Source organism: Crassostrea angulata, chromosome 2 (assembly GCF_025612915.1).
Source record: "Crassostrea angulata isolate pt1a10 chromosome 2, ASM2561291v2, whole genome shotgun sequence".
Lineage (NCBI taxonomy): Eukaryota > Metazoa > Mollusca > Bivalvia > Ostreida > Ostreidae > Magallana > Magallana angulata.
This window is the reverse complement of record NC_069112.1, coordinates 41340388-41366035: the sequence shown is the minus strand read 5'-3', so window position 1 is coordinate 41366035 and position 25648 is coordinate 41340388. Positions and strand designations below refer to the sequence as shown.

Here is a 25648-nt window from a genome sequence, read left to right as displayed (position 1 = left end):
TTAAGTATATTTTTGCACTGGCGTATTATTTTAAACTATCCCAGATATCTCAAATTATGTCTTAATTATCAAAATGTTATGTGAGACAAAATGACATACCAGGTTTATCCTTGTGCGATACTCATTTACTTTTGACATTCGGGACAAGCTTCTCGTATCATTTTCCTATTCATTCTACTTACTACTTACTACATATGACATTTTGATGTTTTCCTTTTTAAATTAAGCATTTCATGCATATGCGTTCCTTAAAAGAAGGGGATTTCGGATTTCACTCACACCTAAAAGAACAACCCTGCTACTTTTGAGTGATGTTTCTATGAAGACCAAAGCTAAAAAAAGGTGTATGATTACGACAAAGATCAGTTTTAAGTACACTCTCAATTTGCAACTACAGAGCAAGTACCAGTATTGGTCTTACTACTGGTGTTGTCCGGTGCACGCCTTGCCAACAATCTTTCGTGTATGGTGTGCAGAGTATCAGCCGTTGTTAAGAAAACCGTTATATTTAAAAAAGATAACTTCGAAATGTAAATGAGTCTTTGTCAAAATATGAATAAATAACATATTAAATTAATCTGAGGTCTAATCATCTGATAATATATGAACCCAGTTAAACGAAGTGTAAACTTATTTTAATAATATAGTCTAAAAAATCAGACCCAGTGTATTGTATATTTATAAACATGCACGAAAATTTATAAATATGAACAATGAGATCATCCATAAAAGAATGTTATTTAAATGTAAACTTATATAATGACGATTGTCGATTTATATAAGGAACGCTCAATTACATTTGTTGCCATGTTTGGAATATCTTATTGAAACAACTAACCACATAATATAATGTACACCTGATCATGTGTTGATATCAGTTGATAAAATGCACATGCATTACGACTAATTTCATGTATGAATATTAGTAGTTTTCATGTTCAATGTTTTTTTAGGAACATATTCATGTTTTTTCTTAATTACTAAGGACTACGTCACAAAAAAATAAATATCATTAAGACAGGCATCTTATATATCAATGTATAAGAAATTTAAAATAACCGTGTATCTTTTTATTCGTCTTTTTCTGTCTTAAAACACTACTTTTCAATATTGTCTGTATGTGTTACTATCAATATTATAGTTCTCATGGCTTGTTTTTATGAAACCATGGAATATAATAAATGCACTCAACAGAGCTTTATCTAGTATTGACAAACATCAAACAGGTGGTTAATGTTATACAAATCTCCATTTCACACAAAGTTGTTAAATTGGCTTTATCCGTTTCTCTCACATTTGATCTGATAAAGCAGATCGTGAAAAGGAAGTACATCTACTTAGAAAGGCTATAGCACAAACAGGTGTGTTTTGTTATATCATTTTATTTGATAATTACATCCCTTTGTTCATTTACATCCTTGTCTCTGATTTTGATATGATAAAGCAGACCGTGAGAAGGAAATAAATTGAAGTTAAAACAACGGAAACACGATTAAAACTGTTCTCTTATACAATGTATCCATTTTATGCAAAAATGACAATTAGAACAAAAGGCCTCCGAGTCGATGTTAAGTGAAACATAAATGATGATTTCAGTCCCTGATACTTTCTACTTTACAGTTTTTGTATTACGCTACCGTTCGCTCATCATACGTTCATCGTTCAGAGATTTGAGCTCTTCACTCCGCTCCGATTGAGCTCACCGTTCTTTATGCGTTCAACGTGCGCTCATAATACGTTCATTAGGCGCTCTTTGTTCGTGCGCCATTTGCCACCATAAATTCATCGTTCAGAGTTTAAGGCTCTTCACACCGCTTCGATTGTGCTCACCGTTCATTAAGCGGTCACCCTACGCTCATATTTCGTTTATTAGGCGCTCTGCAACCGTTCATCTTTCGCTCACCGTTCAGATTTAAAACATCATCATTGCCATTGGGAACTTCGAAGTGGAAAGATCATTTAAGAGAACGTGAAAGCAAAAAGGGGCATGTATTTTTGATAACAAAAGAAAAATTAAAACAAAATGAAAGTCGTTTTGTTTAAAATAGCATTAAAAGGATGGACAGTAAGTAATAAATTCATTATGAATTGATTAGTTTTAAGTCTTTCTTTGATTGATTAAACCTCTGTGAGATCAAACTTCGCTGTGACAATCACCGATCACCGGTAGATTATCTAGATATTTTACTATTACACGTGAAACTGTTGAAAAAAAACCATTATATTTTAAAAGTTACTTTATAACTTGTGTTTGCGTTTGCAATCTGTTCGCGTTCTGCGTGCACTCACCGTTCATCGTTCAGAACCGCTAACCAAATTTCGTTTACCGTGCAGACAACGTTTATTCACCAGTCGCTCACCCGGGGACAGTTTCAGGGATTTCAACCAGAAATTATCGTTTCGAGACTAAAAATCACAGGAATACAAATAATTCAATGGTATTGGTGCTAAACAAACAGAAGTGTAGGAAAGGTATTCAAATGTTAATGTTTTTTGCATTATAGCTATAAACAGAGTATTTAAAAAATGTTTCAAAAATATTACAAATTGTGTTACATGTATAGAATAATTTACAGCAAACGCTCTAGCAGTCATTTATTGCTTATCATTTCCTTTTTCTGCTGAATATACAGGCTACGTCAAAGACGCCCAATAAACTCAGAGATATGTGTCACATAGAATAGTGTCCTTTAAATAAGCTCGATGTTCTTCACAAATTTATTTTTACACAAAGTAATACTATATAAATATACAAATTAGATATCTTGCTACCACAGGAGAAAATATTGAGCGAGTCTCATGGGAATACCCTGTGACATAATAATACATGTACTAACAAAAGATTAACGAGGGTTAATAAGAAAAAATGCAAAGTGCAAGGGATTAACATAAACAAACATTTATTTCTGTTTTTATCTTGTAAAATAAAAATTTAGAAATTTGAAAAGTGGTGGGAGCTTGAACTATTAAAACACGAACAATTATCAAATTTAACGTAAGCAGTGCTTGGTTAAAATAATGGAAGGGTGTGTTCTTATAATTTAAGTTTATTTACTTAAAAGGGCAATCGATTTCATTCAGCTTCCAGCACTGTTTCAAACAATAGGGAGATAATGGTAACACAGGTAAGATTCCAGTTTGTTTATTAGTTGGATGTCCTTGCACTTTTGCGTTTTATCTGACCCATGTCAGATTTATCAAAACTGTACTATATTAATTGATGGACAAATGCAAGAGGTTCTGTGACAAACTTGTATGAAACTGTTTAATTAAACTAATGTTTTCAGATTTTCAATATTTTTCAGTCATTATCTGGAATTTATGTATCTTGCGTTTCGTTCGAATGTTCGTTTTTTTTTTTTCGTTTTGTTTCGATTTTGTTTCGCTCGTTACAGGTACAAAGGTCCTGTATTTGATTACGGTGGCCACTCCAGCATTGCTTTGGCTTCAGAGACGGGATTATAAGGCCAATATGTAAACCCCCCGTCAACCAACACCTCGTTCACAGTGGACACAATTGTGTGCATGGTAATTCTAATCCGTTATAATACCAAACTGGCTGATTGCCAATGTGTTTTACCCAATAGAGGCAAATCGTCGTAAGTGCGCAATGTTGAGAATTAGCAAATTGATGCTTAAAATTTTGCAGTACATTACAATGCCCGACAGCAGGGTTTTCTATCGATAAGGCGATCTTGCCTTTTCTTTTAAAGGAACCACATTTTAACGGTAAAATGTCCAAACTTCTTTCTAGTTTTGAGTAGACTTTTGGGAAAATTGGAAGAGAGAGATAGAAAAAAGTTTGTTTATTCTTTGAGGTGTTCTTTATATTCGAAAAGGTCCTTAAATTAAATTGCTGTATATATATATTTTTTTCAAGGGAATGGGGGTCCTGTCATTAGGGAAAAGGGTGAGGGGATATTTTTTTCTGATTAAGACAGTGTGTCAAGATTTGATTTATCATAGGTATCGTTTTCACAAAGTTCCATGTTACTTAATATATTTTGTATATGCCACACAGCATACATGTATACACTAGCGTAGCATATACACTGGCGTAGCATATACGCTAGAGTATACATGTACGCTAACCGCTAAGGAGAAGGTATTTAACTAGCAACGCAGATAATAAGATTTTATAAATGTTATTTTTGGTTATTTCATTTTTATCCTGCAATTCATATCAATTTTCTTTTTTCAAAATACGTCATCATTTGCTACTTATTTTTTTTAGAGTGAAAAATATATGAACCAGAGTCCACAGTTTTATTATAGCATTGTATAACACTAACAATTAAAATAATTTAAATCGTTAAGTTCTTAACCCCTTTTTGATGATCGTTTTTTTATCCTATTGTTTCAAATGAAACATATTCAAACATGCTTTTTTTTTAAAGACAACTTCTGTGTCTGGGGTTTAGCAAATTGGCAGTTTAAGATATACCGCATATTTCACAGTTGGAAAACAAACAAACAAACGATAATGATTCTAAGATGAAACAATGTTATCATTTATTTCATTGTTTATGTTAACAATTCAGAAAGACAAATTTGGGTTGTTTCAGAATAAATTACATAAAAGCCCAACGTTAAATGCAAAGTTTTATCTTTGATTTGCATAATAATATTCACCGAACAAAAAAAAAAAAACAAACATTGCACTGTGAAACAATCTAAAAATAAGACATGTTCATAGTTATCAATGTAAGAACGTAATTTTCATTTTTTTTCAGTCACTGATTTTTGGTAAATAAATAAGGTTTAAAATTCACATTAAAAATAAATGATAACGCTACACATCCACATTATCCTCCCCCTGTCGAAATAGACATGTAGTTCGTGCTGCATTGGATTTTAGTCCATCTGAAAATAAAAGTGTTATCATTTCAATCAGTAGATGTACAAAAAAATAAGTTAAAAATGTCAACATATACATAAATGAAATTAAGGCAAAATACATAATTTCAGTTTATTGCTTGTTTGTTCGAAGGTATCACAATATGTACAAGTTTACCACAAATAAATAAAATCAAAGGCCGGAACGGCCACAAAGGCGTCGAGCTGACATTTTCTTTTATATAGATTGATAAAATGAAATCAATAATTTGAATTTTTGTAGTAATAGTCGTATATCAAATAATACATATTAGAATAAAAAAAGTAAATGAATTATGTTTTGCGTTCTTTAAAAACAAAAAATCTGTATATTTCCATAAAAAATAGGTTGTGATGCGTTTATAATACAATAACTCATCATGGTTACAAAAATCAAAGAAATTTCAAAGTTAAAAAAAAAATATATGTTCTGTCTGCTTTAAACTAGCTGCACAACTGTAGCTCTCCGGGAAAAAAAAATATTGACGGACTGGAGAGCTACAGGACCACCCATTGAAAAAAAAAATGTATATTTATTGCGCAGAAAAACGTGCGCTAGTTTTCGACTAATTTACCTTATTTATACGCAAATACTGTGAAAACAATTAGGACAATTAAATTTTCCATTTGTCTAAAATAGTGCTGATCAGAAGTATTTGATAAAGCACCAACCGTTTGATAAAGCAAATGTTAATCACGGTTAGTATACATCACACGTATGAAATTAAGATATATATTCTTGACTAAGATCTTTATTATTTTTTTTCTCTTTCTGATAAAAAGCACAAATAAAGAAAAAAATAAGAAAACCAATAGTATTATTCACGCTTTGTATTAGTAGCTTACAGCTATATTACGATATACTTTACAATGTATTTAATTTGGTTTTCCTGAAATCTTTATTTGTTGTTACAAATTTTCATTTTAGGAACAGCACTAAATGAAAACAGTAACGTGGAATGCACGTACCACAGCATGTCAGGGAAGTCACGAAAGAAGAAAAAACTTGTGACTAGAGTGTACACAAGTGTCTCTGAGTGCAATTTTCCGTTAACATGAAGCAGACAAACTGGTCGATAGAAATTTGAACTTCCTGCATTGTATACATTCGGACTAATAAAATATAACTTAAGCGACAAGAAAGGAAAATTATAAGTGTATTCATTTAGAACGTTTAACATAGTTACATGAAGACATTCAAAATTTCTTAATGTTGCTTTAAAAAAGGCTAACCTTTAACATTTACTGTACACTGTCACAGAAATCACACACTTTGTTGAGTTAGAGAAAAGAAGTATAAAAAATTTGAACAAGGCAATTTCCATATAACATATTTTTTACTGAACTGTATACTAGTATCCGTTTACATAAATATTGCCTGTTTGGGGGGGGGGGTAACCGTTGATATTGACACCCCGAGGAAACCATTGTCAATCGACGCGAAGCGGAGGTTGACAATGGTTTTCGAGGGGTGACAATGTCAACTGTTATCCTCCCAAACAGGCACTATTTATTTTATTATACTGAATGTCTTATTTTTAGAGATTTTTTTACTGCTTTTATATAGAAATGGCGTGAATTCCACGGTGAACCGTACGCGCATAATTAACGCGCATGTAACAATTCGTTATGTTACCCGTTGCTAAGTATGTTGCTAACGCTGAGGGTAATAGAACGGATTATCAACTGCGTCTAAACCGATCAGATTTCAGTATTTAACATAAAAGTATAATAATACCAAATGTCGACTGATAGCCTAGTTTAAAAGGCAGCGCTCATAAATAACAGGAAACACATAAAACAATAACACAATCAGCGTGTTCGTCGTTAAATGTTAACAACATTCATGCGTTAATCTTTTTCAGCAATCAAAGCAGAAATCGACATAGTATTTCAAAATTTGAAGTTCTTATACCTGTTATAATTGATATGTTACAAAAATATATAAATAGCTAACACACGGTAAACAATTAATTAAGGATGGGTAACCAGTGTTAAGTATGTGGATTACCTAAATTTGTTTGAAATAATGAACACTGAAATCAAGTATCGCCAATTTTAGAGTAACAGTATAAATAGTATAAGATTTTTAACGAAAACAAAAATCAAAGCGTTAAAAAAAAACCACATTCTGAGCTAAAACAAATAGAATCAATATTATTAAACAAAAGGATAAATGTTGTTGTAGAAGAATGACGAAATTACTTTTAAGGCAAATTCGAGATGAAACAAAATAATTTGTGTTCCGTTTGCATTATTTTAGAGGCTGTAAATCAACTGTTCTTAGTTAAGGAACTCCAAAAATATATGTATGTTTTCATTTTTTTGAAGTTATTTACCTTTGTCGTTTTGGATGAACTTTTCATTTTAAGTGCCTTTTCTCTTAAAGCAAATCAAATATGAGGAAGTTATTTAACAAATCCTATTGTGATTATGTTTAGCTTAACAGATTGGGCACAATTACCGCATTGAGGAATGATTACGCTAAAGGTGAACTATTCCCCGTTTCAGTGATAAAAAAACTCACGCAAATGCGGGATTTTCTCGATGAATGCCAAATAAATCAAAAATCCCACTTAAGTAAAATGAAGCTCATGAGAAATGCAAGGTGGTGCAAAAGTACAATAAACAACTGACCTTCCTGGCCTAAAACTTTAGTCCTCCACAGATGCAAACGAATATTAAACGATTTTGAACTCGTGGAAATCGTGAGCATTCTTGCATTGGCCGTAGATTTTCCATTGAGAGTTTGTTTTTACTGCCTAAACCCCCCAAAATTTTAGAGTTTTGTGCTCAATGAGTTGACACAACTTGACAATTCAAGAAAAAACAAATAAATGCAGAAATTGATGTTCATTTCGGATTAAATATTTTGATTTCGGGGAGACCATGACAACTACGGAATCTTGTACAAGCAATGCTTTTAACATATATCGTTAACTAAAATTTAAAAGAAAATAATATTAAAATTAAACTATGTTTTTGTAGACAAAACTTCAATCCAAAACCAAACAATGATTAAAAGAAATTACTGTTCCATATTTTAATAATAAAATGAACACAAAATTGAACGTTATAATTCTATGTACGACTAAATATGTGTACAGAATAACCACATTATTATCCGTAGAGGCTACCGTAAGAAATTGCTGAAACGATTTTGTTAATACTGGATTTCACTGAAACCCAGACGTGAATGGAAAAAAAAAACAATTCAAAGTCCCGCATTTGCGGGAATGTTTTTATTACTGAAACGGGGAATAGTTTCCGTTAAGCGTAATCATTCCTCAATAGGGTAAATGTGCCCAACCTGCTTAGTTATGTTATATATTTGACCTTTTATTCCAAGATTATAATTGTCCATTTCTATGAGGCAAACGTTTCCAATGGTATTCTTGAAATATGAACTACATAATTATTCGTGATCTCAAATTTTGATCATGAAATCAATTGATAATGTCATAGATATTATTTGATTTATGATAAGTAAATGATAATTATTTGTAGTAAAACAGGATTGCTAATTTTTGTATTATGCACTTAACATCAAGATATGCTGATTAATTCTGAAGTGGTAGAATAAAATTTAGAGATATTAATCCCATCATGTTTTACATCCTCCTCTGCAAATTAAGTTAAAATGTACTTCATGTAGAATTGTACGTTGTTTATCGCCAACTATCAAGAAAAGAATGTTTTATCTGCAAATAAAAAAAAACATTGAACAATTATACAATCTCCCCTTTAATACACTTGAGAAAGGGTGAATTATAAAGTAAGAAGCATCTGTTTATTTCAAAATACATTTTAAGTTAATAATTTAAACTATTTAAGATGTGACTTACGTTTTCAGAATTTCCAACATAGACACATTTTGCTGGAAAACAAATCCGGCACCATGCTCTGATAACTGACAAAAATAGATAAAAAAAAAATATTGAAAGCTTGCATTGACTTGCTTAAATAACATAAGCGCCGGCGACGCAATGACTTTTATTACATATGGTGCATTTTACTCATTGTATGTCTCCTGAAGTCCCAATGTGGCTTTAAATCAATTAACTTTCATGTTTAAACTATTAAAATGCTTTTATTATACATTTAAAAAAAATTTAAAACAGATACCAACATTTAAATAAAAGTAAATCTGAATTAAACATTCAAATGAAAGTAGATTTTATATAAACAAGGGAAAGTTCTAAGGGAAAGTTAATTTAATGCATCAGTAACATTCTTTAATTACTTAAATCCTGAAAGATAAACATATTTGATTAAAAGTTTACAATTAATCTAAGAATGTCTGTTGTTGTAAAACTTTGTTAGATGTTGGTAGTATACACCTTTTACTTTTTAGCTAGACTGGCAACGACAGGATGAACTGCTGTAACAAATTTGCATAAAAAAAAATTTCACTGATTAATTGTTCGTACAGTTTACCAAAAGCAACACTAGAAATTGCAATATTTTAATAAAAAATTACGTTACCTTGTTATTTCAGTTTTTCTCAAGCCTTCGTTTTCATGTTTTTTGCTAGGTTTCTTGATTAACGCGCGTAGAAATTCTCTGTCATTTTTTTAAATTTGTCGTTTGAAATACTTTTATGGCGCATAACAATTTTAGGAGTATATTAAAATAACCTATTTTTATGCTTGATACACTCAAACTAGCGGGGGAAACATGATTTCAAGAACATCCAATAAGTCTTAAATACTAGCAAACTTTATAATTTGGCACTTCGATCAAAATATAAGTCATGAATACTTTGACGCAATAATAAAAAAATACTGCTATAGTTAAATCACCCTTAAATATATACAGATATAGAAACAAATAGTAAATTAAACATATAACTTTGCTTTCTTTTTAATTTTTTCTAATATCAAATTTTGTACTTTCAAACGAAAGAAACACATATAATGCATGCATTATTTTTTTTCTTTAATCAAAGAATTTATTATCATAATGATGTAATCACTTTTCATTCTACTCACTTGTGTCTAGTATGCACCTTTGTTTCAAACCGTAATTAGGAATTAAAATATGCATTTCCATACATGAACTATATGTCAACAGACACAAAAATATACATAGTATTTTTGCTTTAATATTGCAATTTTTTATACTGATAATAAGATCTGAAAATGTTGCAACAAAAGAACACATATGTTGATTGAATTATATGCCTCAAAATTGCCTACTCACGTGTTTTACATAAGGCTCCTTCATAACCAACATCACATCCAGTTAAGCAAGTACCATTAATCGGAAAGCAATAGCTTTTGTCTCTACAGTGCCCGCATGTTTCATTGCATCTATATCCATAAGATCCTCTATTGCATTCTAAAACGATTATAGATACAACGAATTTCAGACAACTGTTGCTGTCTAGCACATGTTAATGCAGAAACAATAATTGCATTGACTTGCATCAGTATTGTCTTACAACCATAACAAATCTCTAAACATAAACGTAAGTGAACGTCATTTGTTCTCGTAAAATTGCAAAAAGTCACTATTGTGCTTTTTTAGTCTAATTCTTACATTAAGTTGACATCAGCTCGTTTCCTTTCGTTTTAGGTTTCTTTTTTTGAGTAAAAATAAATCATATGTTTCAATTAAACAAATTATAAAAATCCTTTAACAATGGCACTTGGTTTGATTTAAAAACAAAATAATATGATCGCAAATAACCGATTCATCAAGTTCATATGTAAATGGCTATTCTGTTTGCACCTGATTATTTATAAGTCATGTATTCATTGATTATTTTCTTTATTGCTTATTTTCTAAATTCACTTTGAATTTTGTCATATTATCATTACTATAGAGATGGACGAATATTTACTTCTCTGTTTATTTTGGTTTCACCTGTTTTACACAAGTCCCCTTCGTAGCCAGAATTGCATCCAGAGAAACACGTTCCATTGATAATAGAACATTGACTTTCATTCAAACAGTTTCCACAAATTTCGTTGCAGTCAACGCCGTATGAACCACTGTCACAATCTTTGAAATGAAATGATATGAAATGACTCCAACTTAACAAATTGAGAATGATATATAATGCTACCTTAAAATTAATGCCTTTCTCTGTATATCATTGCAACAGTTACATGTTGTCAAGCCTTTATTACATGTAAGAATCAAATAACTAGGTGATTAAAAAAAATAGAAGGATGTTGTTCCTCTGCCTGTACCTGTATCTTTTCCTTACCTGTTTTACATACGTCACCTTTAAAACCAGCTTCACATCCAGTTAAGCATGTCCCATTGATATGGGAACATTGGCTTACATCACGACAATGTCCACATGTTTCATTACATCCAATACCAAACGATCCTTTATCACATTCTTTAATATAATTAACACATGTACATTACAGTGCTGTGTCTCATATTCATAATTATAAAAAAAAAAATATTTGGTAAGCAGTGTGTTGAATGTTTTATCTATATATATTAGCCAAACAAAACAAAAACCTAAATTTCAAAACCTAAGTTTTAAGCTATTTTTTAAATACATTTTACAACTTTTCCATAAACCAAATCAATAAACAACCATTGTTTCCTAAAATGAACACTTTAAAGAGAATGCATTGGCTTTACTAGACTACCCCTATTCTCATTTCGGTAGTCCATTCATAACTATTTTTTTCATATCTAATAGATTGCAAGTTTGATCACTAACCTCTTTTTGCGATTTTTTATGAGTTTATTTAAATAAAAAAGTATATCGAAGAGATGCATTTTAATATATTTCTTTAGTACAAGCAATTTTCTTACTTTTTTCTTGCTAAAAAGTTGCAAAAGCTTTCTTTTCTTCGAATATGCTAAAAGAATTATAGTTTACAATACATACGTATTTTCAGAAAGTTATATTTAAAAACTGTCCTTAAGGGCAGACAATTTTAAAAAAAATTGAAATGCAAAAGCTCATTTAGTTCACTACATACATACACCGGAGTTCGGTTTATGACAGTCTCATAATAGCTTACGAATATTGTTTGATGTAGTATAGAACAATCAAAATTTGTAAATTCTCCTTAGTTATGGATGATCTACCTTAATGCTACAAAACCTAAATTTCGTCATCATTATTTTTTCTATTAATCAGTGTTAAAGTCATTTTAGATATTGTTGCAAATATAGTCTGCCTGAAATAATTCCGCTCTAAACTTTAAATATTATGAACGCTACCTTCGTTGCAGTGATAACCTCTCCAGCCAGGGATGCATCCAGAGTCGCAAACGCCATTCACATTGTTACATCCAGCACATGTAACATTGCATTTTTCAGTACATTTATTTCCAAAATAACCACGTGGACATGCTAGTAAAAATACAAAAAAATGTGATTTTTACACAATAAAAACAGCTTTATCTGATTAAGACAAATACGATTTTTTTTCTGTTAGTGCAAGCATGAGCAAAATAACTAGGCATATTACGGGTCGCAACAGCTAAATAATGCTGCACAAAGAACTACATTTTTCTTATCGTCTGTCACGTTTGTTATCGGTTGAAAAACCAGATGACCTTTGTAGACGAATTCACAGTCAGCATTCTAATATTATGCCAAAAAAAACCACCAATTCAAGGGCTGCGTAGTTCTTTATAAAAGAAGAAATACTGTTCTTGGAGTTACAAACTTGGTTAGCTAAGTATAATTAGACAATTTGATTTCTGAAATTTAAAAAAAATACAAATGTGTACTCGTTACAATAATAAAAAAAATATGCTATAAAATTTGATCAGCGAGGTCTTGCATTTATTTCGTTTAATTCTTCATAGTCAAGTTTGTCATATACGGCAACTTTTTTTTAGGTTTATGTAAGGACTTAACTGGGACATAATAAATATTCTTAATAGCTGTAAATTTGCTATAGCCTGTTCGTTACACATTTGTTGTAGAAAATTTTACCAAATTGCATACTAGCAATACTTCTTTAAACATTTGTGAAACTTTTAAAAGTCAAAACAGGAACTAATTAGCATATTTTGTTTGAGTCTAATTGGTTCTAAAATAAATGATTTAAATGTTTTTGGTTTTATTTTAATCATAAGTACACACATGTATATGAACTTTCATTACATACAATTAATAAAATAGTACATACTTACATGTTTTGTATGATTGCGTCAGAATAAAACAAACATTCCAAAGTTTTATATTAAAGCTTTGTTGTGTTGTTAATAATGCTGTTTTATTGAACCTATATCTTACCTAATTCACAGTGATGACCTTGATACCCAGGTTTACATCCCTGACAGGTGCCCGTCTCTATGTGACAGTACTGACAGTTAACGTCTGGACAGGGGAAGGTATTGTTTGACCCGTAACACCTTGTTACCGGACACCCTGTACATGGAATGTTATTTATCACATATTTGATCTTGTTTTGAGCAGATTCAATTCAGTTCTTGATGAAAAAAAAAGATGAAAGAGGCGTTTATTCACGGGACCTTGTATAGTGGTATGCACGAAAGTCCGTCAAGACGATTTCCAATTTAACCAAAAACATACAAAAATTGCAATATTGCAACATTTATTGCAAAACAGTTAGACACCTAGAACCCTGTTGCCGGACGAAAAAAGGGTAATTGAGTTAATCAATATCTCTCGCAATGGTCATCAACCTATACTATATATCATGCGTTTTATTTACACGAAAAATAATTTTAGGAGTACATGCAGTACAGTTAAGGCGGCCAATAAACATATCGGCGAGTTTTTGAGCTAAAACACGTATACTTTTTAGTTTGACGGACATTTCCTTTTTAAACTTAATAATGGTCGCTCAAATGCAATATATTTCTGATATTACAATAGTACAATATTTTATGTTTATAGTGGTCACGTGATATGGTAGTCGCATGGCACAAGCAGTATTAGCTGAATTATAAAATTACTTTATGTTATATTGTAGATTTTGAAAAATGCTTCCAATGTTTTTAGATAATATTTGTTACTAGAAACCATTATTTATAATGCATTTATTGAACAATTTTGAAGACCACAGTGTCAATTTCATTAAAAGATAATTAATTTGTAGGATTTAACAAGGATCTTAGATATTTTTAAATTACAAAGCATATTTCAATGTTACATGTAAAAGTTTCTCATGATCAGATAAGTGTATGCCTTTGCAGTTGAATGATTCATTTAGGGACCTGGCTTTAAGATTTAGGATATTTTATACAAAACTGAGGTTGCATTATTATACGATGCATAATTTAACAAGTTGAAAATATGACTATATAGGTAATATTCTACTAATGATAATGTTGAACAAAATGTTCATTTATAATTTTCTGTAAATCTACAACATTTATTTCTATTCGCTAAAATCTGCATGATTGTCTTCATTGATGTGACTTATTGTGTCATTTTTTAAGCATATGACATCATATTTTGTAGTACAGCAAGAACGAATCTCGCTTATTTTACAGTGTGTATGGCATAACGGACATCGAATTTGTAAGTTATAGCATTTGTTGCTTTCAATTAAAAGACCAGTATAAATTTATTTTTCTGATAAATGAATAAATAAGTACTTTCGAAGTTTGTAATATACTGTGATGTCATAATGAACATTCCCCGTACTTTTTATTAGAACGGAATTTATTGACAACCTTAACTGTGCTGTGTGTCTCTGAATTGATTTCATTTTCTTGGCCAGCTAGAAGTAGAGCAGATTAAAAAACCAAGACACACTGGTGATGTGTGTGATAGATCAGTAACGAACACCCTTATCAAGTCATTGTGGACCGATAACCCTTTGTCTAGCAAAGATGTTATCAACCTAAAAAGGTTTTTATGTAATTGAAAATCATGACACAATGTACATACATTCTGATAATGCATTGATGCTAGAAACAATCAATGCCTATCCACTACATTTCATACAAATCCGTCTCTCGTACTAAAGAACTCTGACCTCAGAGTTAAAAGAATCAACAACACCAAATATTTTTTTTAATAATAAACATTAAAAACCAAAATCTGATCGATTAAGACGCAGTTTATGATCCGTTCTATTACATTCAACGTCAGCAACACATTTGGCAACGGGTAAATTGTACCACAACGAATTGTTACATGTATGTAAATAATGCGCATACGGTTCGTCGTAAAATCCACGTCATCTCTGTATAAAGGCAGTAAACTTTTTTATAAAATTAAGACATTCAGTATAATGAAATAAATAGTCCTGTTTAGGAGAGTAACACCCTTTGAAAACAATTGTCAACCTCCGCTTCGCATCGGTTGACAATGGTTTTCCCGGGGTATCAATTTCAACTGTTACCCTCACAAATAGGCACTATTTATATAATGTACCATTTTTGATTTTTTTTTTTTGAGGGGGAGATTTATTAGTTTGTTTTGTTTTTTAATGGACAACACGCTTGACGTTACATTACTGATTTAATCCGCAGGGTCTTCACACTAGTTTATTGTTTTATGTTTTGACAATGAAAGGTAAACATGTGACCAAAAATGAAAATATTAAAACATTTTTCAAAGGTTGAAATTATAAAGAACACTCACCATACACCTCTACTTCACAGAGGTCACTCTCTACATAACTATAATAACCGTCAGGGTAGACAACTCCTGGTAGTCTATTGTTGTAGCAGATGACATATTGTCAGTGAAATATACAGTTTGTTTTTAAGACAGAAGGTGTTTATTGTGAAGTTTTCGTCCTTGAAACACAACATCCCATGTGATCATCCGTGGTATTGTAGACATACACGGATAATCCAAGTAAATTGCTACCCAAAACAGCGTAATGATGTTTTTTTAAAGGGAGGGGGGGGGGGGCAAACATTCAGAGGTTAAAATAGACACTTTAAATGACTGGATAAAATTTGATAGATTTATTTCAATCAACAACACTGTGACTTTAATGATTTAATCCACAAGGTCATCACTGTTTTATTGTTCTATATTTTGAAAAAAAATGTAGATATGTTACCACACATATGAAACAATGTTCAAAGGTTATTGGAATAAAAAACAAACGCTTACCATACACTTCTACTTCACACAGTTGAATGGCACCAGACAAAGAATACTCGTCAGGGTAGTCAACCTCTAGTAGTCTCTCGTTGTAAAATATGACATATTGTCCATGGACAAAACAGTTTGTTGTGAAGACAAGAGGTATTGTGTCTAGTGTGAAGTTGTCGTCCTTGAAACACAACGTTCCCTGTGATCTATCCGTGGTATTGGATACATACACAGAGAATCCAAGTAAATTCCCTAATATCCATCCCCGAAACCAGGAATCTGTACAGAACGTTATCGATCCAGTGAAAAACAAGTTTTATATAATTCTGTTTTACAATATCAACTAAAACATTGCTAAATATCAACTGCACTATAGGCGCAACATATTACACATTCTCCATGCACGTTTCAACTAAAATAGCTAATTGTTAAACGCACACTTACATGGAATACATATGCAAGTTTCATATATTTGTCGTTTAAAATAACAACAACACCATCATATATTATTATATCAAAATTAATGGTGGGGGCTAAACTCTGATAATTCTCTGAGAAAAAAAAATAGATACGTATTATTAAACCATTTATATATATAAACAAAATTATGATACCGTATTTTGGAGATTTTAACTGGTATTTTTAACAACATTAGTTGTATACCAATGTGAATTAAAAGTACTGGACAAAGATTTAATATCAAGAGTAATATAAAATGTTCAGCAGCTATTGTATATGATTGTCGCTAGAAATAATTATCAGAGAAAAATTATATATTTAAATTATTAGAACTTCTTTGTTTAAAACTATATACGTTTATATGTCATAGCGACACGATCGTGCTAACACATTGGAATTCAGTCAGTGTCATATATTGCATGAGAGAGTGTGTGGCGAAAAGGGCTGTCTGGACAATCTCTTAAAAGCTAAGCACATATAATCCAAACACTAAAGATTATGAAAAGGCACCTAACGCCTTCTTGTTTAACAAAATATCACTTGAAACCCAAGAAAAACCTTACGATACATCAGTGAAGATTATATTATTGGTAATATCATTATTAACCGTGGATGGAACATTTCTAAAGTTAATGTAAACTATACCTTATCCCTTTAATATCTGACCTTGAAAAAACTTGAACTGATTTCAAAGAGCTAGGCATATACATTCAAAGGTTTATTTATCGTGCTATCACCTTCCTTAACACAATATCTTACATTGGAATTCATTGGTTTGATTGAACACATCCCAGAAAATTTGTGCTACAGATATCATGCTTTAAAATAACATATAATACTAGTTGTCGCTTATAATTTGAAAATAAATGTTCTTTATAATTACAGAACGTAAAACTCGAATCTGACAATTCAAGTGTCACTCTTAAAGGCATTCAAGTGTCACTCTTAAAGGCGCCAAGAAGAATATTGTGATTTAAAGAATCTTCTATATATATATATATATATAGTGATCTAATCTGGTCGCAATTTTAGTCATGAATAGATGTTGGAGATTGTTTGTGTCAATCTGCATTTAGGAGATTAAGGTATACTTAAAGTACAATCTGGTAAAAAAAGTAAACACGAAGACTATCGTTTGATTTCTATGTTATATACCTGCTAAAATGCGATAAATTGCAGTTTTAGATCAGATACAATTCTGCTTTGTTATAACTTTGCGCGAACTGTTGTCTAATAATTTAGAAAGCATTGAACATTTTTGTTATTACACAATCTTTATTTATGAAAACTCCGTTTATACCGATACTTGTTTATCTTAGGTCATCCGTCGATGTATTGGCATAAATGGAAGATTGATAAATTAGTTAATTGCGATTCAGAACCTTAAGGTGAGGTTCGCGGCTTACAATTTTAAGGTAGTGTACCAAAGTTACATTCCGTTTTGTTCGCTATACTAAAGTTAGTTATAAACTTTAAAATAATTCTGCCGGACGAGTGTTATAAACACAGAAGGTCAACATGCATTATTTCGAACTGCCATTTTTAGGAAATGTAAATTATTTTGCGAAAAATATGTACATTTTGTATGGGGTGTTTCTTAAATGCGGAACGGAAAACGGATCGGAAAGCGGAACGGAACGTAAAAAGAACAAGAGGCCAACTGGCCTTAACGGTCACCTGAGTAGCATATATCCAATACACAAACTTGTCATGGAGTCTCATATATGCATCTAATTAATAAGGTTTCATACTGGAGTAGAAAAATTATAAATTTGTAATGACAACCACATTTAATTAAAAAAGAACTGTGAAACCTATAATTTTGGTGAAAAACTAAAAGATCTGGTCTACAAAATAATGAATTCAGTTTTCCTTTCAGGTGTGTGGGAGTAAAGAAGATAATTTTTTAACGTTATATGCATTAACATCTATACATCCATTTTGGCCCTGCCCTAGAGTCAAAACCCATACCCCAGGGGACATGACAATTAAAATTTCAGTAGAGGACTTCCTGGTAAACATAATTATTAGTCGTTTTTTTATACAGATGTGTGAGAATAGAGAAGAAGATTTTTAAACATTATATGCATTAACACTTTATTGCCATATTGCCCCCCCCCCCCTCATGTCCTGAACCCCTGACCCAGGGGCCATGAATTTCACAATTTAGGTAAAGGAGATTGTGGATATAATAACCATGTATTCAGTTTTTTGCCCACATGTGTGGGAGTAGAGAAAAAGATTTTTTAAGATTTAAATCATTTTTACTATATGACCATATTGGCCCCACCCTAAAGCATGAACACCTAACAGAGGGGTCATGAATTTCACAATTTTAGTAGAGAGCCTCATGGACATCATTATCAGGCATTTAGTTTTAAACAAATATATATGGGAGTAAAGAAGAAGATTTTCTAAGATTTAATACATATTTACTATTTGGCCATATCGGCCCCACCCTAGAGCCTGAACCCCTGACCCAGGGGTCATGAATTTCACAATTAAGGTAGAGGGCTTCTTGGACATCATAACCATGCATTTAGTTTTTAACAAATATATATTGGAGTATAGAAGAAGATTTTGTAAGATTTAATACGTTTTTACTATTTGGCCATATCGGCCCCACCCTAGAGCCTGAACCCCTGACCCAGGGGTCATGAATTTCACAATTTAGGTAGAGGGCTTCATGAACATCATAGTCATGCATTTAGTTTTTAACAAATATATATGGTAGTAAAGAAGAAGATTTTCTAAGATTTAATACATTTTTACTATATGGCCATATTGGCCTCACCCTAGAGCCTGAACCCCTGACCGAGGGGTCATGAATTTCACAATTTAGATTGAGGGCTTCATAGACATCATTATCAGGCATTTAGTTTTTAACAAATATATATGGGAGTAGACAAGAAGATTTTCTAAGATTTAATACATATTTACTATTTGGCCATATTGGCCCCACCCTAGAGCCTGAACCCCTGACCCAGGGGTCATGAATTTCACAATTTAGGAAGAGGGCTTCATGGACATCATAATCATGCATTTAGTTTTTAACAAATATATATGGAAGTAGAGAAGAAGATTTTCTAAGATTTAATACATTTTTACTATATGGCCATATTGGCCCCACCCTAGAGCCAGAACCCCTGACCCAGGGGCCATAAATTTCACAATTTTGGTTGAGGGCCTCATGGACATCATAACCATGCATTCAGTTTTTTCCTCACATGTGTGGAAGTAGAAAAGAAGATTTTTGAAAATTTGGCTTTTTTTGCATATTTGGCCCCGCCCGTGGCACCCCAGGTGTGGTAGAGCCATAAATTTCACAATTTAGATTCTTCTTACCATAGAAATGCTTCACACTAAAAAATGGTAACGATTGGCCTGGTAGTTTTCAAGAAGAAGTTAAAAATGTAAAATTGTTAACGCACGACGCCGGACGAAGACCAATTGCAATAGGTCACCTGAGTGACTCAGGTGACCTAAAAACCTTATCTAATGTTATTTACTTGATAGATTTGTTAATCCTGCCAAGAACGATATATTTAATGAATTTTTTTTGAAAGATTAGCAATATTGGATTATTTATTCAAGAATAATTATTTCCTCAAAATTAACAGTACATGCAATGCAAATATATTCAAAATATACTCCATTCACATATTGCTGAATAACTCGATATTTCTTTATACGTCAGGTTTCAAGCGGGTTAATTTTTCAGAAGCATGAACAATTCTCATTATTAGACCCCTATCAGTTTCACCGGAGGGGACTATAGCTTTCTCTACGTCCGTCAGTCTGTCCGTCTGTTTGTCCGTCCGTCTGCCCCACTTTGGTTTTCCACACTTTTTTTTCTTTATGCGTTTGGGGAATACTATGAAATTTGCTGAACTGCTTCAAAATGTCAAACTACAGATCAAGTTTACACTTTTGTAACGTCTGGTTGACATATTTTCGAGAAAATTAATTGTTTTATATTCCAATTTTTTAATGTTCGGGTTCGTTATCGGGTTCGGTGTGTATTGAATAAACAAGGACAGTATGTAGTCAGTAATAATATCGTGATTTACTTGTACCATTCCTTTTATTGTTTCTAACAAACAAAGAAGTTCAATCTGTAAAATAGTGTCAAGCATTGTGTTGTAAATTTAATCGACGGTTATTTTTTTGTATTATTACAATCGGGTTCGTTATCGGGTTAGTCTGTTGAGACGGCACGAAACGATATTCTGCATTACAGTGCAATGTTTTCACAAATGTTTACCTGCAAATTCTTAATCGACTTGGCAAAATTACTGGAGATAAACTAGAGAGTATTATTTAACCCATTTTTTATTTAATTTCTATATCAACTATATAGTTTGAATTTCCTCTGTTCATTTATCTCTGATTAAAGCATAACATCTCGTTTATAATAGTTTTGAAATAGATGTATGCGTCGAAGCTTTCATATAGTAATAATACAAACCGATAGTGGACGCGTATTGCTTATGCAATACTCTCAGAATGCTTGTTCCTTCTTTAAAAAAAAGTCGATCCTCTCTAGCTCATCACCAGGCTTAAATACACAACTAAAAATAACGAAGTCTTCAGGGTTTTGCATTTCAACAGACCCAAATGATAAAGTTGAAAAACTGTACAAGGTCTTCTGAGTGACTTCCAAATAAAGAAAGGGTGTCAACATTTCCCATTATAAATCTCCGTAAGAAATCTGCTTTCGATCCTGTGAATTATTCCGATTAAAAATGATAGTGCGTCAATTGAATTTTCTTGGATATTTCCTGTTTCAATAATTTCAATTGCATCTTTTAAAGGTATGTGTATTTCTTTAAACCGTCCAAATGTGCTGCATGAGGATTTTGGGATCGACAGACGACAGTCTTAATTTATTTTTTTTTTTTCATTTTCAATACAAATACATCTATACCATCATTCACACCACACCACTCCCACACAGATTGGGAAAGTAAATATAAAAATAATAATACAATAATGATAGGGTCTTACTACACATTATGCCACGTCAAAGAGGCATACCCATCTTGACCATTTCTTTTGGTAAAATCTATTTTCCAACATTAGTTTCTCTAAAGAATAGTAATTTTGTAAATATTTCACAATATTCTCAAATGCAATATTAGCAGATTTTCTGGATTGACTAAAAATATGTCTCTTAACTAACATGATAATTAGGTTTATAGCTAAGTATTTCTTTTCTGGAACACCAAAAATAACAGTTTTGGCATCAAATACAATTCTTTCACCAGACGTTCTAAAAATCCAATCAGACATTAATAACCATATCCGAAAAATAGATGGACAGTAAAAGAAGAGATGTGTAATTGTTTCTGGTTCTAAAAAACATATTGAACATAGTGGGGAATTTTTAATTTTACACATGTGTAGTATTTTGTTAGTACCTAATATTCTGTGGATAATTCTATAGTTAAACCATATCAGTCCTGAATCTTTTGTGGCAGATCTAGGGTTTGAATAAGCCTGTTTCCAGTTAAAATCTAGAGGTAAATTTAAATTGAAGGCCCATCTGTTTTCACAAATAAGTTTATGATTAGATTTTGCCATCAAGTGATCATAGATATTCCGTGCTCCTTTTTTACACAAGCAAAGTATTTTGATAGATTCAGGTTGGTATGGTTTGATTATTACTTGATGTGAAAACTGCTTAACATTTGGCCAAGCACAAATAATTGCACGTTTCAAACCTTCATAAGTAGTAAATGGAATCTTAACTGGGTATTCATTAATGATTCTCTCATAACTAATGAATTCACCTTGAGTATCAAATAAATCATGAACAATATGAAATCCTTTCTCATAAAGAGCCTAACAAAATACATATTTATTTTGAATCTTTACTTTATTATTGTACCATAGTGGCTCAAGCATGATATTGATATTATCAATCTCTATAGTTTCCAAAAAATCACATAAATAAAATAAGGTTTCTTTCCAAAAATTATTACGAGTGGCTTTTGCCCTCTGTCTACAATATTCAGGTCCAAATTGACATAGTTTATAAGTATGACACCCAGTTATTTCAGAAAAAATACTTACCCAGCTTGAGTTAGTTGTTAAAAGTCTCCTAATCCATGTTATTTTAAGAGACTTAATAAATATTTCAACATTTGTCATTCTGCATCTCCCTTTTTCATAATTTAATTGCAATGTTTTTCGAGATATTTTGTCTATTTTATTTCCCCAAATAAAATTATAGTGTTTTTTTCAAATTGCCGTATCCATTGAGTACTTGGTTTTGGAAGAGAGGTAAACAAATGTGTGAATTTTGATAAAAGTAAACTTTAAACAACTGTAATTTTTCCCAATGTTGAAATATTTCTTTTTAACCAGTGGTTAATTTCTTTCTGAACTAGTTTTAGTTTATTATCAAAATTCAGTTGTTCCATGTTTTTTAGGTTAGCAGTATATGTTACTCCGAGAATTTTAAAAGGTTCTGTCGTCCATTGTAAACCAGTATCACTGCAAATTGTATTTGAATTAATTTTTGAGCCAATCCAGACTGCTTTTGTTTTGGAAATGTTGGGTTTTAGTCCAGAGAATTTTGAAAACTGAAAAAGAAGATCAAGTGCGCTTTTTAAACTGTTTTCAGATCCATCCAAAAAAAGAACTGTATCATCTGCATATTGTAATAGACATACTTTTTCTTTTCCTATTTTAATACCTCTAATGTTTTTATTTTGTCTTATCAAAAGTCCTAATATCTCTACACATAAGTTGAATAAATATGGGGATACTGGGTCACCTTGTCGACAGCCCCTGCCTATTTCAAAAATTTTTGAAAAAATACCATTTTGAATAACACATAATTTGGCCCCATTGTATAGTACTGATACCCACTTGATAAGATCAGGACCAAAGTTAAAAAAATGTAATGTATTGTACATAAATTTCCATGATATAGAATCAAAAGCTTTTTCGAAATCTATGAGTAGAATCATACCTGGAATATGTTTATTCTGAGCTACATCAATTACATCATAAATCATTCTTGTATTTTCTCCTATAAATCTAACTTTGAGGAAGCCCTTTTGACTGTCGTGTATTAAGAAATCAAGGACATTTTTAATTTTATTTGCGATGCATGCTGAAACTATTTTGTATGTAACGTTAAGGAGAGATATTGGACGCCAATTAGTTAAATACTCCCTTGGTTTATCCCCTTTTGGCAGTATAGATATAATACCTTGTTTTTGAGTGACTGAAAGTTCGCCAACATCAAATCCCACATTTACTGATCTTAATAAAAAGCATCCAAGATCCTTCCAAAAAAATTTAAAAAATTCTGTACTAAAACCATCACTTCCTGGACTTTTGTTATTGTTCATATTTTTTAATGCCAATAAGGCTTCCTCATTAGTTATATAACCCTCTAAATTATTAGACATATTTTCATCAAGTACTCTAATATAGTTCTTATCAATAGCAATTTCAATATCAGCATCTTGTAATTCTTTATCATAGCAGGAATATAAATTTTTATAAAACGTCTCAATTTCTGCTAAAATATCTTCCTGTGAGGTAATAACAGTACCATTGCTGCGCAAAAGTTTGCCTACAGTTTTATTGACATAATTTCTTTTTTCTAAACTAAAAAAATATTTTGTTGGTTTTTCACCCTGTTCAATCCAGTTAAGTTTTGTTCTGATAAATAAACCTTTAATAAAATCTTTTCTGAATTCTTCCAAACTGTTCTGTGCATTGGTTAATTTTTGAGGAATGTCCTCTGAATCATTACTATTCCTCAATATTTCTGGTTGTTTAATTTCTTCTTCAAGTAGTTTTATTCTTTCGTTTTTTATTTTTTTCTTTCTGGAACAGTACTGTATTGTAGCACCTCTTATGCTCAGCAATAGTTGTTCAAAAGAACATTTGATCATCAATAACTAAATGTAATTCGTCATTCTTAACTGTATGGGTACTTGCAGGATTGTATGGAAACACAGCATATTGTTCTTTAACTTTTTGTATATTACTTTTCACTAGATTAACGTAAGTTTGATCATGGAGGAGTGAATTATTGAACTTCCAAAAGCCTTTACCCTTTTCGAATTTAGTAAAATAAATTTCTATGTAAACCATAGAATGGTCAGATCTATAACCAGGTAGAATGTCAGATTTATCCAATAAAGCCATTAATTCGTTTGAAATTAAAAAGAAATCAATTCTCGCCTTTTTAGTTGGGTTTGTTCTGAACCATGTGTATCTTTTTCGTTGTTCATATTTCACTCTCCATGGATCAATTAAACTGTGTACTACTTTCATGTTCAAAACCTTCGCCTTTGCTCTTTTGTTATTAATATTGGTATAATTAAAATAATCTAAATCTATATCCTGAACAAGGTTAAAATCTCCAGCCATAATTATAAATTCACCTTGAAAGTTTGAAATGATGTCCAATACTGATTGAAAAAAGTTTGGATCATCATTATTTGGACCATATACAGTAAAACACGCTTATAACGAAGTCCCAGGGACGGGCAATTTAACTTCGTTATAAGCGTAATTCGTTATATCCGTCAAGTTTACAACATGAAATAGAGACATGGGGAATGAAATTCACTCCGCTGTAAGCGTCAATTCATTATAAGCGTGTTCGCTATATCCGTGTTTTACTGTATATTAACTAATAATATGTTATATTTCTTATACATGTTAATTTCTAGAACAAGTAAATTACCTTCCGTATCCTTGTATTCATTCAGTACATGATACTCAAAAGTATTGTTAAACAAAATTGCAGTGCCTCGAGAATTAGATTGTCCAGAAGTTATATAGATGTCATAGCCCCAAAAGGATCTAACTTGCTCATAGTCGTTAAGAGTGAAATGTGTATCTTGCAAAAATGAAATAGAGAATTGTTTTTGTTTTATGTAATTTAACACATCTCTCCTCTTGTCGAGACCACCTAGGCCTCTACAATTAAATGTTACTACCTTAAAACTCATAACAAACTAAGTGTATAAAAGGAAAATGTGTGTAAACAAGGTGACATGAAAGATGTGTGCAGAGAACGAAAATATGGTATATGGAAGAAAAAAAAACACTTTTCACTATAGCAAAGACCCCTACCATTCTCGTACAATACAAACTTATTCCCTTTGAGATATGTATATGTAATTTACCAGCAAAGTACACAAGACTTCCACACAAACATACATAACAAGAAAAAAAACCAAAAATAAATGTCGAAGGAACACGTTTCTGAAATAAACGGGACATCGATTCCGAGTTCGAGCTTTCGCTGCTACAGATTCGATCCCGA

The 25648-nt window shown here is 31.6% G+C and overlaps 1 pseudogene; it reads right to left on the bottom strand.

Annotated features, from left to right (window-relative positions):
- LOC128174339 (multiple epidermal growth factor-like domains protein 6) overlaps positions 1-25648 on the bottom strand; it is a 228694-nt pseudogene that overhangs the window by 132840 nt on the left and 70206 nt on the right.